At 37.6% G+C, this 15,251-nt stretch overlaps 1 protein-coding gene across 2 annotated transcripts in view; it reads right to left on the bottom strand.

Moving 5' to 3' along the window:
- Positions 1-15,251, bottom strand: part of COMMD10 (COMM domain containing 10) — a 211,121-nt gene that overhangs the window by 120,242 nt on the left and 75,628 nt on the right. The gene's annotated exons all lie outside the window — the stretch shown is intronic.

Below are 15,251 nucleotides of genomic sequence, written 5' to 3'. Positions count from 1 at the left end.
AAAAATGAATTTGAAAAACTGAAGATAGCTTAAAGGACCAACTGCAAATCAAGCAGAGTAACATTCATATATTAGGGGTCCCAGAAGAAGAAGGGGAAGAAAAAGAGGCTGAAAACTTATTTGAAGTAATAATGGCTGAAAACTGGAGCACCTGAGTGGCTCAGTCCATTAAGCATCTGACTTTGGCTCAGGCCATGATCTCACAGTTCGTGGGTTCAGGCCCAGTGTCAGGCTCTGTGCTGACAGCTTGGTTTTATATACAGAAAACCCTAGAAACTCTACAAAAAAACTGTAAGACCTAATAAACCATTTCAATAAGTTTCAGAGTACAAAAACAACATACAGTAACAATGGATTTCTATACAGTAACAATGGACTCTCAGAAAGAGAAATTAAGAAAATAATCCCATTCATAATTGCATTAAAAATACCTAGGAATACCTTTAACTGAGGAAGTGAAAGACCTTACACTAAAAACTGTAAGACACTCATGAAAGAGGAGCATCTGAGTGGATCAGTTGGTTAAGTGTCCAACTCTTAATTTTGGCTCAGGTAATGATCTTGAGTTTTGTGAGTTTGAGCCCCGCTTGGGATTCTCTCTTTCCCTCTCTCTCTCTGCCCCTCCCTCACCTGCATTCACTCTCTCTCTCTCTCTCTCTCTCTCTCTCTCTCAAAATAAATAAATGTTAAAAAAAAAAAAAGATACTCATAAAAGAAACTGAGACAGACACAAACTGGTATCTGTGCTCACAGATGGGAAGAACTAATATTGCTAAAATTGTCCATATTACCCAAAGCAATCTACAGATTCAATGTAATTCTCATCAAAATCCCATCACTTTTTTCTCAGAAAAAGAACAATCCTGCAATTTGTATGGAACCAAAAAAGGTCCCAAATAGCCAAAGCAATCTTGAGAAAGGAGAACAAGGATACAGGTTTCAGGTTCACTAATTTCAAAGCTATAGTAATCAAAATAGTATAGTATGGGCATAAAAACAGAAACACAGATAAAACAGGCAAGAGTCCAGAAATAAACCCACATATATACAGTCAGACAAAGAGGGTAAGAATATAAAATGGGGAAAGGACTCTTTAATAAATGGTGCTGGAAAAACTGAACAGCCATGTGCAAAAGAATGAAACTAGACTACTATCTTATACCATACACAAAAATTAACTTAAAATGGATTAAACACTTGAATGTAAAACCTGAAACCATAAGACTCATAGAAGAAAACAGGTAGTAAACTCCTTGACATCAGTCTTGGAGAGGTCTTGGAGTTATGACTCCAAAAGCAAAGGCAACAAAAGCAAAAATAAACAAGTGAGACTATTCCAAACTAAAAAGCCTCTGCACAGGGAAGGAACCTATCAACAAAATGAAAAGAGAACCTCTTGCATTGGAGAAAATATGTACCCATCATATATCCAATAAGGGGTTAACATCCAAAATACATAAAAAAACTCATACAACTAAACAGCAAAAAAAAACAAAAACAAAAACACAATATGATTAAAAAATGGGCAGAGGATCTGAACAGACATTTTTCCAAAGACAGCATACAGATGGCCAACAGGTACACTAAACAGGTTCCACATTAGTAAATCACCAGGGAAATGCAAATCAAATCCTATTGTAGTCTTACTGTAGATATCACTTCATGCCTGTTAGAATGGCATTATGAAAAAGATAAGAAACAACAGCTGCTGAGCAAGATGTGGAGAAAAGGGAACACTTGTGCACTGTTGGGAATATAAATTGGTACAGCCACAATGAAAACAGTATGGAAGCTGCTCAAAATATTTAAAATATAACTTCCATATGATCCTAGCAGTTCCACTTCTGGGTATTTATCCAAAGAAAATGAAAACACCAAGTGAAAAGATATATGCACCCCTATGTTCATTTCATTACAGCAGTATTCATATAGCCAAGATAGGGAAAAAACCTAAGTGCCCACTGATGGATGAATGAATAAAGAAGACGCAGTGTGTGTGTGTGTGTGTGTGTGTGTGTGTGTGTGTGTGAGAGAATATGTATAGATAGATATTGATACACACACACAATGGGATATACTCAGCCTTAAAAAAAAAAAAAAAAAAAGAAAGAAATCTTGCTATTTGCAGCAATTATGGAAAGACCCTGAAAGTTTTTACTAAGAGAAACAAGTCAGACAAAGGAAGACAAATACCACAGGATCTAACTTATACATGGAAAAACAAACAAATCAACGAACGAACAAAACAAAATCATGGATACAGAGAATAGAGTGGTTAGTGCCAGAGAGGAGGTTGGGAAGATGGGCAAAATGGGTGAAGGGGATGAGGGGGTACACACTTCCAGCTGTAAGATGAATAGGTCATGGTGACAATGGGACTGTGGTGCATAGTTTAAGCTGCTGGGAGAGCAGATACTGAAAACTCGCTCATTTGCTCATGTGCTCTCACAAACACAATATATATATATATACACATATATTTATGTATGTATATATTTTATAGCTTCATAGCTTTCAGTATACGAACATTATATAAGCTAATGTTCATATACTGAAAGCTATGAAGCTATAAAATATATACATACACATGTATTTTGTAACTTTTATGCTGACAAATGGTGACTAGACTCATTATACTCATTTCCCAGTTATACAAATGTTGAATCATTACAATATACACCCAAAACTAAATATAATTTTGTATGTCAATTAAATCTCAATAAAAAAATAAACTAAAAAAATGGAGTGTCTGGGTGGCTCAGTCGGTTAAGCGTCCAACTCTTGCTCTCAGCTCAGCTCTGAATCTCAGGGTTGTGAGTTCAAGCCCTGTGCTGGGCTCCATGCTGGGCATGGAACCTACTTTAAAAAATTTCTATACTATACTATAAATAAAGAGATATATACAGTTATTTGCAAAACATGACAGCTAGCTTTTATAGTTCATGTTTCAAAAGCTAGACAGGTTCTATTTTAGCTTAACATTTTTATTTCATTAGCAGTAATAGCATGAAGATTTGAAAACAAAGACATGCTCACTTGGAGGACTTATTCCAAACTAGGGAACATTTCACCACAGATCTATCCAAAGCTTTGTACAAACAACCATCAGTTATCCACACTTACACTGAAATCGGGGAAAGTTAACCAGTAATTCAAATTAGAGACTAATCCAGAGTTAGTGTCTATTGGGTGGGGAAAATAGCTACACAAACTAATCTTAATGTCGTTATAAACCAATATATAAAACTATAAAGTAATCCCATGTAGCTATAAACTAGTAATTTCAACAAAGGAAGGAAGAAACTATGTTTGCTTACTCATATGCAAGGCAAAACCAAAAACTTATAAATTTCATTCGAATGGAATTTGGGTTTTCTTTGCACATCATTTAATTTTTAAATTAAAATAGATGCAACATCTATCTTTTAACACAACAGTCTTCTTTAAAAATATATTTTTTTTAACATTTATTCATTTTTGAGAGACAGAGTGTTAGTGGGGGAGGGGCAGAGACAGAGGGAGACACAGAATCCAAAGCAGGCTCCAGGCTCTGAGCTGCCAGCAAAGAGACTGATGCGGGGTCTAGAACTCACGAACTGTGAGATCATGACCTGAACCAAAGTCGGATGCCCAACTGACTGAGCCACCCAGGTGCCCCAATACGACAGTGTTCTATACTAAAAAGAGTAAAAGTAAAATATCACTACTTGATATTTTAAATATCAATACTTAAATCTCAATACTATTTAAAATATCAATACTTTATATTATAACAACAAAAAAGCAATCTCATACTAATTCAAGAATTTAATTCCACAAAATAAATCCAACCATAAACTATAAGCCATTCACAAAATAACCAAAATACCTTCCTCACGTAGGTTTTTGAGTTTTTAAAATTATAATTTTAAGATCTTTTCAAGAAGAAAAAGTCAATACCATTTTAAAAATAAATTTTAGGGGGTACCTGGGTGGCTCATTCGGTTGGGCATCTGACTTCGGCTCAGGTCATGATCTCACGGTTCGTGGGTTCGAGCCCCACCTCGGGCTCTGTGCTGACAGCTCAGAGCCTGGAGCCTGTTTCAAATTCTGTGTCTCCCTCTCTCCCTGCCCCTCCCCCACTTGCGCTCTGTCTTCCTCTGTCTCAAAAATAAGTAAACATTAAAAAAAAATTTAAGAAAATAAAATAAATAAATAAATAAATTTTAGTAAAATGCCTTAAAAGATCTAAGTGCACCCATATAAAAGATACTAACAAATGTGTTTTATATTTTGATACTGTAAATATTCACATATATCTATTTAATCGAGGTAAACATTTCCACTAAGGTAAATAATTATTTCCCTTTAGCTTATTCTTTAAGTTGAAAGATTCCTCTTTTCTTATTTAAATCTCTAAGAAAGTGGTAAGGAGCCCTCAAGGTGGTAGAAAGATTTCCAGGAATTGAGGGGGAAGTGTGAGTTGGCCAAATTTCTAACAATGCCTGGTTCCCTCACTCCAGCTCACTTAACAAGACTTGCTCCATTTTTGTCAAACACACACACATAAAGAGTTGGGGGAGGGTCTGAATACCAATTTGAATATCTTATCTATTTGAAGGCAAAGTCCTATTCCTAAAATAGCTACAAAATTATTGCTCCAAAGTAGACCCTACAAGGTGTCTCTGTGTGATAACCAAACAGTGATGGGGACATGTACCAGTTTCTCTTCCAAAAGACTTCTGTTTCTCAACTTCATCTCACAAAGTTGTCACACTCTGTCACAAAGACAGTACACACTCTGTTCATTCGCAACAGGGTGCACATTGTATTGTGGGGCTATCCCCACTTTAAAGTCTTCAACCACAATTAGCTCGAAATTAACCAAGTTCGATTATCTAGAATGATGAATATACATCATCCACCCAGCTGGTGTGGGGCTTGGTGACCTTTCAGCTCTAAAACATACATTCTTTCTTACAGCAAAGAAATTTACCAAAAACTACTTGGTTAGATCACAGCCTAGCCTGATATCTGGGAACCTAATTACAGAGACAATAGCTACCAAAGGTTATAGCCCGTGACCAGGTAAAATTTTAACCCCCCCCCACCCACATATCATATATAGGATATAGATGACACCATATATACATTATATATATTATATATATGTATATAATATATATATATAATGTATATATATATTTCACTAAGTGAGAGTTGATTTGTATATGTTTGGTACAATTGAATTTGCTTTACATGGAAACCTTTGGACGTTTAAAGCAGTTTGAAAAAGTTTCTCTAAAATATGTAAACCCTAAAACTTCAGTAGCTCATAAACATGGAAAAAGTATCTGGGACATCTATTCCAAATGTCTACACCAAGAAAGATTTTCTTTGGCTGTTTTTATTCAATTGTCATGGCAACGATTGTTGCCACTGTAGATCAGGGCAAGCAGAGGAGTTTAGTGATTAGACAGATCTATTCTGTTTCAGAATTATAAGATCGATAATGTGACCTTGGGGAAATCATTCTCTTTATAAAACTGTCAATTTATAAGAATAAGGATTAAAATGATTCATCGGAAACACAAGAGAAAAGTAAAAAGCTGAAAATGCACCAGGTCCTAATAAAGTTATCTCTGTCATAAACAAAAGCAACAGAAACAAAGATAACTTTAAGATCTGGTTCTGGGGGCACCTGTGTGGCTCGGTTAAGCTTCTGACTTTGGCTCAGGTCATGATCTCATGGTTTGTGAGTTCAAGTCCCACATTAGGCTCTGCACTGACAGTGGAAAACCTGCCTCAGATTCTCTCTCTCCCTCTCTCTCTGTCCCTTCCCCAGTTGTGTTTGCAAGCACTCTCCCTCTCTCTCAAAATAAATAAACTTAAAAAAAAAAAAAAAAAAGGGGAGGGGTGTCTGGGTGGCTCAGTTGGTTAAGCGCCTGACTTCTACTCAGGACATGATCTCACAGTTCATGGGTTCGAGCCCCACATCAGGCTCTGTGGTGGCAACTCAGAGGCTGCAACCTGCTTCAGATTCTGTGCCTCCCTCGTTCTGCCCCTCCCCCACTCCTGCTCTGTCTCCCTCTCTCTCATTATTAAAATAAACATTTTAAAAAAATTTTTTTTAAAAAAAGGATCTGGTTCTGATTATCATTGACTAACCATGACAACTATACTAGTCACTTAACCATCTTGCCTTCAGCCTTTTTTCATTTATTATTAATATTGATACGCACAGTACATACATAGAAGCATTAAGGACATAATGTGTAAAAATATTTCAGAAAAATAAAGAATACATATTTGGATTGTTACAAATTATAGCTATAAGTATAAATAATAAGATTGGAAAAATGTACTTTTAATACTTTACTAAAATGACTTATCAGTGTAAAAATGGTATTTTGTTCATTGCCAGATTTCTTTTACTATAATAATAAAATGTCAAACCTCAATGTTTCTCTAAATTTGATATATTTTTCTTTGTTTTGTAGTTCAATCATTAACTCCCTTATCCAACATTTTCAAATAATTTAAAATCAATACAATTCTGAGTATGTACAAGGCACTATGCCATCCATGTGCCTTTATTAAGACGTTCATCAAACTGTGGACTGCCAAGGCCCTTTGCTTTCTTCATTTTTTTTCCTCTTGGGTTTACATTCCATTTGGATGGTAACTTTACCTGAATTCCCTCCACCCCCAGCTACTGCTAAGAAGAAAGAAGAGAACAAACTAAAATTATTCCACACCCCTCATGCACTTGGCACTGTGCCATCATACCTACATCATCTCGGTCAATCCTCACAACAACCCCAGGAGACAAGTATTCACATACATTTTAGAGATGAGAAAGATGAGCACCACATCAGAGAAAGCATTTAAACTACATATATGCTGAATCCAAAGCCTAGGATCTTTCCATTACGTCAGCAGTTTCCATTCCATTCCATTCCGTGTTACTTTATTTGAACGTAGGTAACACAGGTTGTTACATTTGTTCCCATAATTGTATCTCACAGGCCAGTACAATACACACACACACACACACACACACACACACACACACACAATACTGGTGGACCTCACAACGCTGGCAACATTTTATTTTCTAAGAAATAACATATATTTTTACAAGTCCTCCTATCTACTATCACCATTACTTCCTAAAACAAAAGGATAATGTAATGAAACAGAACAGAAAGACAATCTCAAAATAAGAAACAAGTTTGACAGCCTTATAAAACAACCATATAAAAAGGTTGTCAACTGTTCGTTCTTTGGAAGGCTTGTTTTTATTTGTGTTTTGTTTTTGTTTTTGATTTTTTGTTTTGCAATTTTCACCACAGAACAGCACAGGGCCTCCAACTGCAGGATGAGAACAAGTACAAGAGGAGTAAAACACAGAAGCTAAAACATTGTCCTACAGACTCTTCCTATTTTCAGTATAGTGGTGGTAAGAATGCGTGTTGCGCTGGGGTGCCGGGGTGGCTCAGTCGGTTAAGCATCCAACTTCGGCTCAGGTCATGATCTCGTGGTTCGTGGGTTCAAGCCCTGTGTCGGGCTCTGTGCTGATGGCTCAGAGCCTGGAAGCTGCTTCGGATTCCGGGTCTCCCTCTCTCTGCCCCTCCCCACTTGCACTCTGTCTCTGTGTCTCTCAAAAATAAATAAACATAAAGAATGCATGTTGCGTTGACTAAAGCCACGGGCTCTTTCAAAGTTAGATGTGCCAAGATTCTGCGGACAAAGAAAATCATCAGAGGCTTAAAAAGAAGGTAAAGAAGCTCCTGGTACCAGTAAGTGAACATTTTCAGTACTGTTACAGAGAGCGGGGCTTCCTGAGGTTTTTCCTTCAAATCAAATCTCTGCACCTGATGCAATCAAAAGAGCAGTTAAAAAGACTAAATCTATTACCTTGTACCTGAGAGACCCATCCATCTGCAGCTGCTCTCCTGTCTTCTCAGCCTTACCTATCACATTTAATTAAAAAGAGCCAGGGCTGTGTCTTTCTCATGTTTTGATGCAGCATCTGACATTAGAATGCTGTTATTCTTTGAGGATGGGTATACAATGAATTTATTATCTCACTGCCAAGCCAGAAAAAGATGCAAATAATAAGTGAATTTGAGCTAAATTTTCAGAATAAATTTATATTTAAAAAATTTCATAGTCTGGGGCACCTGGGTGGCTCAGTTGGTTAAGCGTCCAACTTCGGCCCAGGTCATGATCTCAGGTTTGTGAGTTCAAGCCCCGCGTCCGGCTCTGTGCTGACTGCTCAGAGCCTGGAGCCTGCTTCCCATTCTGTATCTCCCTCTCCCTCTGCCTCTCCCCCACTCACACTCTGCCTCTCTCTCTCAAAAATGAATAAACTTAAAAAAAATTTAAAAAAAAAAATCACAGTCTGTCCTCAAGACAGTGACCACTAGCAAAAGACATCAATTCTGAGTGCATGCATCAAATAGTCACTACAGTCTCTTCCATATTTAAACTATAAACACAGGGAATTTCAGATTGTATTCCAATGCTTCTCCGCTGGCATGAGAACTCTGGACATTTCTGGATATCTCGGCAGTCTGAACAACTCACTCTTACTAATTATTCCCTTAAAGTTCCACATGTCATGGAATGGCTGACACTGTATTCTGATAGGAATACTACCAACCTTAAGAGTGTTTACGAAGGTAGAAGGAAAATCACTATATATGTGTGATATTATTCAAAAAGCAGATAAATGTGTTTCTATAATATTTCTCACTTAATACTTAACCAATGAAAAAAATAATTTGCCTAATTATTTGATTAAGCCCCTTAATTTATATCTTTGTCACTAATACAAGCATCTCACAACAAATTATAAATACTCATGTTTTGATAGCATTTTCTAAAAGGAAACCTAAATATTTACCTTTTTTCAAGCACTATATTTATTTGTAATTTCACTGACTTGCCAGGCAAAGGATGGGATCAAGGGTCTAGGAAGGGAGGCACACAGACAGAAAATCACCTGCTGTTTGCTGCAACTGAACTTGGAACTGACCTCTCCAATTCATGACTATTTATAAACACCTAGTGTATCGGGCACCACACGAGGTACCTCATAGCCGCCTGCCGCTCTACTATTCCATCCCGATTGATTTTCAAAAGTCTTCAGAATGGAGACTGGATGCCTAAAGCTTCTAAATGGTCACTTTGAAATAAAGTTCCTGCTTTTATGAAATACTTCTTATAAGGCCAACGTAATTGGCAAATTCTCTCTTTTAAGGATGAAACAGTATCCTGATGCCCTACGTTTCACATGGTGCAGTTAGGTTATGTACTGACACTGCCCAAAGATTAAATAATAAAATGAATATTGTTGATTTTGTCACTGACACCCTTAAAGTCATAATATGATGTTATCAGAACAATCTACTCAATATTGAAAATAAAATGCTTTCTAACTGTTTAATTAAAAAAAAAAAACTACAAGGAGGGTGAATTAAGCATTTTTCTGGGCTACATATTTAGGATTCAATCTTACTGAATTTCATTATTCATTCTATATGCTGTCCATTCCTTTGATCACTCACTTTTGAAGGCCTAATTCAAATGTGCGCTCGCTCCTCTGTGGAGTCTTCCCTATGGATCTAGAAAAGATCAAGCCCACACATATATGTGCTCACACTGCACTTTGAATAAACCTCCATAATTCATTACCATTTATAAGCATCTCGTATGTCAGGCACTATTTTAGGTGCTTAACATATTTCCCACTTAACTGCACTGTTTCTGAGCCTTTCTCACATCAATGAGAGTCTGTCTAGAGGAAAAAACTTCACACCCATTTTTAGCCATGCAGTACCTATCACAGAGCATGGCACCTAAGAGGTTTTGAATGAATTTCGATACTTTATTAACACTATGCATTTTATTAAGAGAAATATACACTTGTGTGTTCACCTAAAATATAAGCTAGAATTTTATCACCATCTTCAAGTTTTTTTATTCTAAAGCAAAATTTGATTCTTGATTTTCTTCTCTAGTTCAAATTGACATAAATAATTGCTTAACATCATCAGTATGTTTTCCACACGTCACATCCTCACTCCCAACATTTTTTCCCCTTTTTCCACACAAAAACAACTGTTGAAATAACTTGGTCTCTAAATCAGAAGACTTATTCGCTGCATGCTTTATTACATCAGAGTGAGGCAGACCTGTATTCAGATCTCAACTCAGTTATTTACTAGCTGTATGATTTTGCTTTGTTTCTTCGTTTCTAGAATAGAGATAATAGTCTATGTTTGACAGAACCATTGAGAAGAGTAAATTAAATAATAAATTTGAAGCACTGGCACATACTAAACACCCAGTACGTGGGCACTGTTGTCCATGTGACACAGACTTAGCCTTATTCCAGCCATGATTATTACAGTCTTAGCTTAGACCAGTGGTACTCAAACAAGTGTATCTAACAAAGAACACAACAAATACTTGTGTGACTATCCTGAAAGAGTTTTCATTGGTGGAAGGACAAGAGAAGGTAGGTATAGGCACAAAGCTAGAAAACTATCCCCTGATGACTTTGAAATCACTATTTTAAAATTTTAAATTTATTAAACTTTTTAAGTCCATACCCAAATCCATTTATTAACAAAATGTTAAAAGGCCAAATCTGAGTTCCCTATTTGCCATTAAAATAGACATATTTTAAGGGCTCCTGGGTGGCTCAGTCGGTTAAGCGTCGGACTCTCGATTTCGGCTCAGGTCATGATCTCACAGTTTGTGAGTTCGAGCCTGGGTCGGGTTCTGCACTGCCATTGCTGAGTCTGCTCGGGATTCTTTCTCTCTCCCTCTCTCCGCCCCTCCTGCTCTGTCTTTCTATCTCTAGGTAAATAAACAAACTTAAATTTATATCTATTTTTTTATATCTATTTTTATTTTTTATATCTAAATAAAAAAAATTTTTTATATCTAAAAAAATATATTTTTATTTTTTATATCTATTTTTTATATCTATTTTTATATCTATATTTTTAAAAATTATATCTATTTTTTAAGATATGATGATGATGATCTATTTATATTTATTTTTATATCTATTTTTTATTATATCTAAAAATATATCTATTTTATTCTATTTAAGTTAGAATATTTGTCAAATAAATATTTGTCAATATAGCCAGCTTCCTTAGTAATACATGCTTAATTAAAATAATTATATTGATTTTAAATTCTCCTACAAATTAAGATGTAGAAAAAGTATTTCACTTTATAACCAATTCCTAATTCGGGGTTTATTAGTTTTTTTAATATTTTAATGCTTATTTTTGAGACAGAGACAGAGAGAAAGAGAGAGACAGAGCACAAGTTGGGGAGGAGCAGAGAGAGAGGGAGACACAGAATCTGAAGCAGGATCCAGGCTTTGAGCTGTCAGCACAGAGGCCAATGCAGGGCTCAAATACACGGACCGTGAGATTATGACCTGAGCCGAAGTCAGACGCTCAACCAACTGAGCCATCCAGCCAACCCAAATAAGCCCCTAGGGTTTATTAGTTTATAAAATCAGAAAGGCAATGAATGCCCTTGTCATCCCTGTCACTGCATGAAGAGACAGCTAACATTATCACCATGGCCAGATGTGCTCAGGGCTCAAAGCTGCTCTTCTACTAGGTCAGAAAGGTCTCTATTGGTTTTACTGTTGTTCAACTTAACTATCGAGCTCAGCCTTTTAGAACAGTCTGTAAGTGTGAAATAAAAATACTGCAATAGCCACACATTCATTCTTTAAAAATACAGTAATAACTGAAGAGCTCACGTGCCAGGCACTGTTTTAGGCATGTTCCTGCTCTCAGGAAGTTTACTTTCTAGGATAGGGGAACAGCAAATACACAAATAAACATACTAAGTAATAGTATGTCAGGGGATGACAGTTCCATGAAGAAAAGTAGAGTAAGAGGAACAGAGAGTAACTATATATAAAGTGTTCAAGGAAGGCTTCTCTCTGGAAGATATTTGAGCAGAGACCTAGCAGAAGGGAAACAGCAATCCATGTGGCTGTCAAGGGAAGAAGCATTCTAGAAGAGGATACAGAGAGTGCAAAGGCCCTGAGGCAGACGCATGTTGGAAGTGCTCTGGAAAAAACAGGTTAGAAGACAGGGAGGGAAAAAGGTAAGAGATGAAGTTAAACAGACAGCATGAAATCATCTCATGGAGGACCTTACAGGCAATGCTAAGGCCTTTGGGTTTTAATCTCAGTTATAAGGGGAAGGACAAAGCGTACAGTGAGCAGAGAAATGACATAATCTGAACTATGTTTGAAAATTACGACTGCTGTGTGAAAAATAAGCTACAGAGAACAAAGGTAGAAGCAGGGAGACTAGAAGCACAGATGACAGATTCTTGTCAAATATAAATGATTAGCCACAGGAGAAAATAAAATTTCCTGGACTTAATTAATGAACATGGTGACCTCTATTCCGGCGACAAGACTGCAAAAGATGTTAGCACCTGTTCCATGTCAAAGCACGACAAAACTGTTTGCCAACAAATTAGTCAGACCTGGGGGGGAAAAATAATAATTGTTTGCAAGGCAAATGACACTTCATTTACAAAGGTTTTTCCATAACGTAGATTAATCCTTAAAGCTTTAGACGCACATGCCCAAATCTGCCAGATTCATGAAAGCCAAACTACAAAGACAGGAATGAATTATCTACTTCCAGGAATGGGAGACCAAGCCCAGCTCTCCCCCTAAGGATTAAGTAGAAAAACTTGACAAAAAAGAATTCAAAGCAAAATTAAAAAAACATTTCCTTGAAGGCACTAGAGAGCCAACAACCAAGGGACGATTTATAGTTCAGGATCCTGGGGTGGCCCAGGGATGTAAACTCATTCTTTGGGGGCACTCCTCCCTTCCTCCTTAAGAGAAGCAGACATTCAAATGACCAATTAAAAAAAGCAGGGAGGGTGGTAAAGGCAATCCATCTTATCAGCAATTTACAAAATAAATATTAAAACCATGATAGTAAAAACCACATTCACCAAAAAGGCTACAAACTAAAAAGACTTACTGCCAAGTTCTGGGAACGATGTCAAACAATCACACGTTCTTACACACTGCCCGTGTGAGTGTATTCCGTGCAACTACTTCCAAATTAAACACACACATCCTTGAGCAGATTGTAAGAACAACCCCAATTCTTCACCCTTTGCTACAAGACATTACCTCTGAAATGTGATTCTGCAGCACCTCTGAGAACTAATTAGAATCGATTTCCCTACTTTGTGACTTACTCTGGCCAACAGAATGTGACGAAAACAACAGTGCGCGTGTTCCTTACTGAGGCCTCAGGAAGCCTGGTGTCGTTTCGTGTTTCCCCTCTGAACCTGGTGAACAAGCCCAGGCTAAGCTGCTCAGTGATGAAAGACCTGAAGCCCGAGCACCCCAGTCACCGCGGCAAGTAAAGCCATCCAAAACTCGCCCGCCCCCAGCCAACTGCCGGCACATGAGCGATGCCAACTGGGCTCAGGCAAGCCCAGAGAGCAAACTACCCCGCCCACTCGCACACTCGTGACCAATAATAAACGGTGAGTGTTTTCAACCACTGAATCTTGAAGTGGTTTGTGATACAGCAAGAGCTAACGGTACCCAAAGTGAATTACAGCCATGATGATATATATGATTATATATGTGTATTATATATGTAATACTGGCTTTGGAACTGAACAGTGGCCTAATAAGCCTTGAAAAATGGAGAGCAAACTGTTAGCAAAAGCTGGAAAAGGGGAACACAGCTTGCACTGGAGGCTGTAAATTTTAGGAGCCTGTGCCTGTAGTAACAAAACAAGTGGCAAAATCGTGTCACTGAGAATACTCAGAAGATGAAGAAGTTACTCGATGGACATCTGGATTTGCCGGAGATCTCTAGGCAAATGTTCAAAGTCGGCTCATTGTCCCTGGCCGTGCAAGATAAGCTAATGATGGCAAGAAAGACACAACCTAAAGAAAAAAGTGATCGCTTTATAAGGAAAATTTAGGAGGCGTAAAGAGGGGCCAAGCCTTGCTGGGCTGGAAAATAAGACGGTTTCTCATCTCCAGTCTCTCAGCTGGCTAACATTCACCAAATACAATACCATCAAGGGCTGTAGATCCAAATCAAGGGACCAGACATAAAACCCTTTGTTAACCTAAAAGAATTATGGAGGGGTCTACCAGACCCTCTCAGCTAAGCTTTCTAGGCTTAAAGGAGTTGCCTCACAGCAGGCGAATGCCCCCAAAGTAAGTCTACTGGAAGAGGCATGTCTCCGAAAGAACTTAAAGTATGGCTTTGGGCCTATCATAAAACCCAGCAATTCCACTCACAGGCATCTACCCAAACAGAAATGGGTGATCACATGTAACAGGAGGCACACGTACAAGAATGCTGACAGCAGCAGTATATATATTAGTTAAAAACTGGAAACAACCAGGGGCACCTGGGTGGCTCAGTCAGTTAAGCCTCCGACCCTTGATTTCCACTCAGGTCATGATGTCACAGTTCATGTGTCCGAACCCCGTGTTAGGCTCTGCGCTGACAGTGTGGAGCCTGCTTGGGATTCTCTCTCACGTTCTCTCTCTGCCCCTCCCCTACTTGTGCTCACTGTCTCCCTCAAAATAAAAGAACTTATTTTTTTTAAGTTTAAATAAAAAAAAAAAAACACAGAAACAACCCAAATGCCTAAGTAAAACATGGCTGACTCATATCATAAAACACCATACAACACAGCAAATGAACAAACTACAGCTGTATATTACATGGATGAATACCACAAACATAACACTGAAGAATCCAGAAACAAAAGAGCATAGTCAATATAATTTGTGTTAGATAAGGTCAAAAATGAAACCATCAAAGCTAAACTGCAGTGTTTAGAGATACATGATTAGGGGATAAAAGCATAAAGAAAAACAAGAAATAGTATCATAGAAGGTAGATTTGCATGGGGGGAATTTATTTGGAAGAAGCCAAGACTTCTGGCATGCTGGCACTATTTTAGACCTTGATCTGGGTGGTAGTTACACAGATGTTACCCTTGTGAATAACTGGACATCTATGTTTTATGCATTTTTCTGTATACATATAATTTGGCATGTGTAAGAGATGTGAATAAGTGATGCTACAGGTCAGACTCAGGTAGTAAGAGAACTAAGAACATGTCTAGGTTGGCGAGCACCACAGAACAGAGCCATTTCCTAAAATGAGATGCTTTGCTGAGATTTTATTTAATACATGTAATCAAAACAA

This window comes from Panthera leo, chromosome A1, assembly GCF_018350215.1.
Source record: "Panthera leo isolate Ple1 chromosome A1, P.leo_Ple1_pat1.1, whole genome shotgun sequence".
Lineage (NCBI taxonomy): Eukaryota > Metazoa > Chordata > Mammalia > Carnivora > Felidae > Panthera > Panthera leo.
Note: the sequence above shows the minus strand (reverse complement) of the source record. Positions and strands in the feature narration are given on the sequence as shown.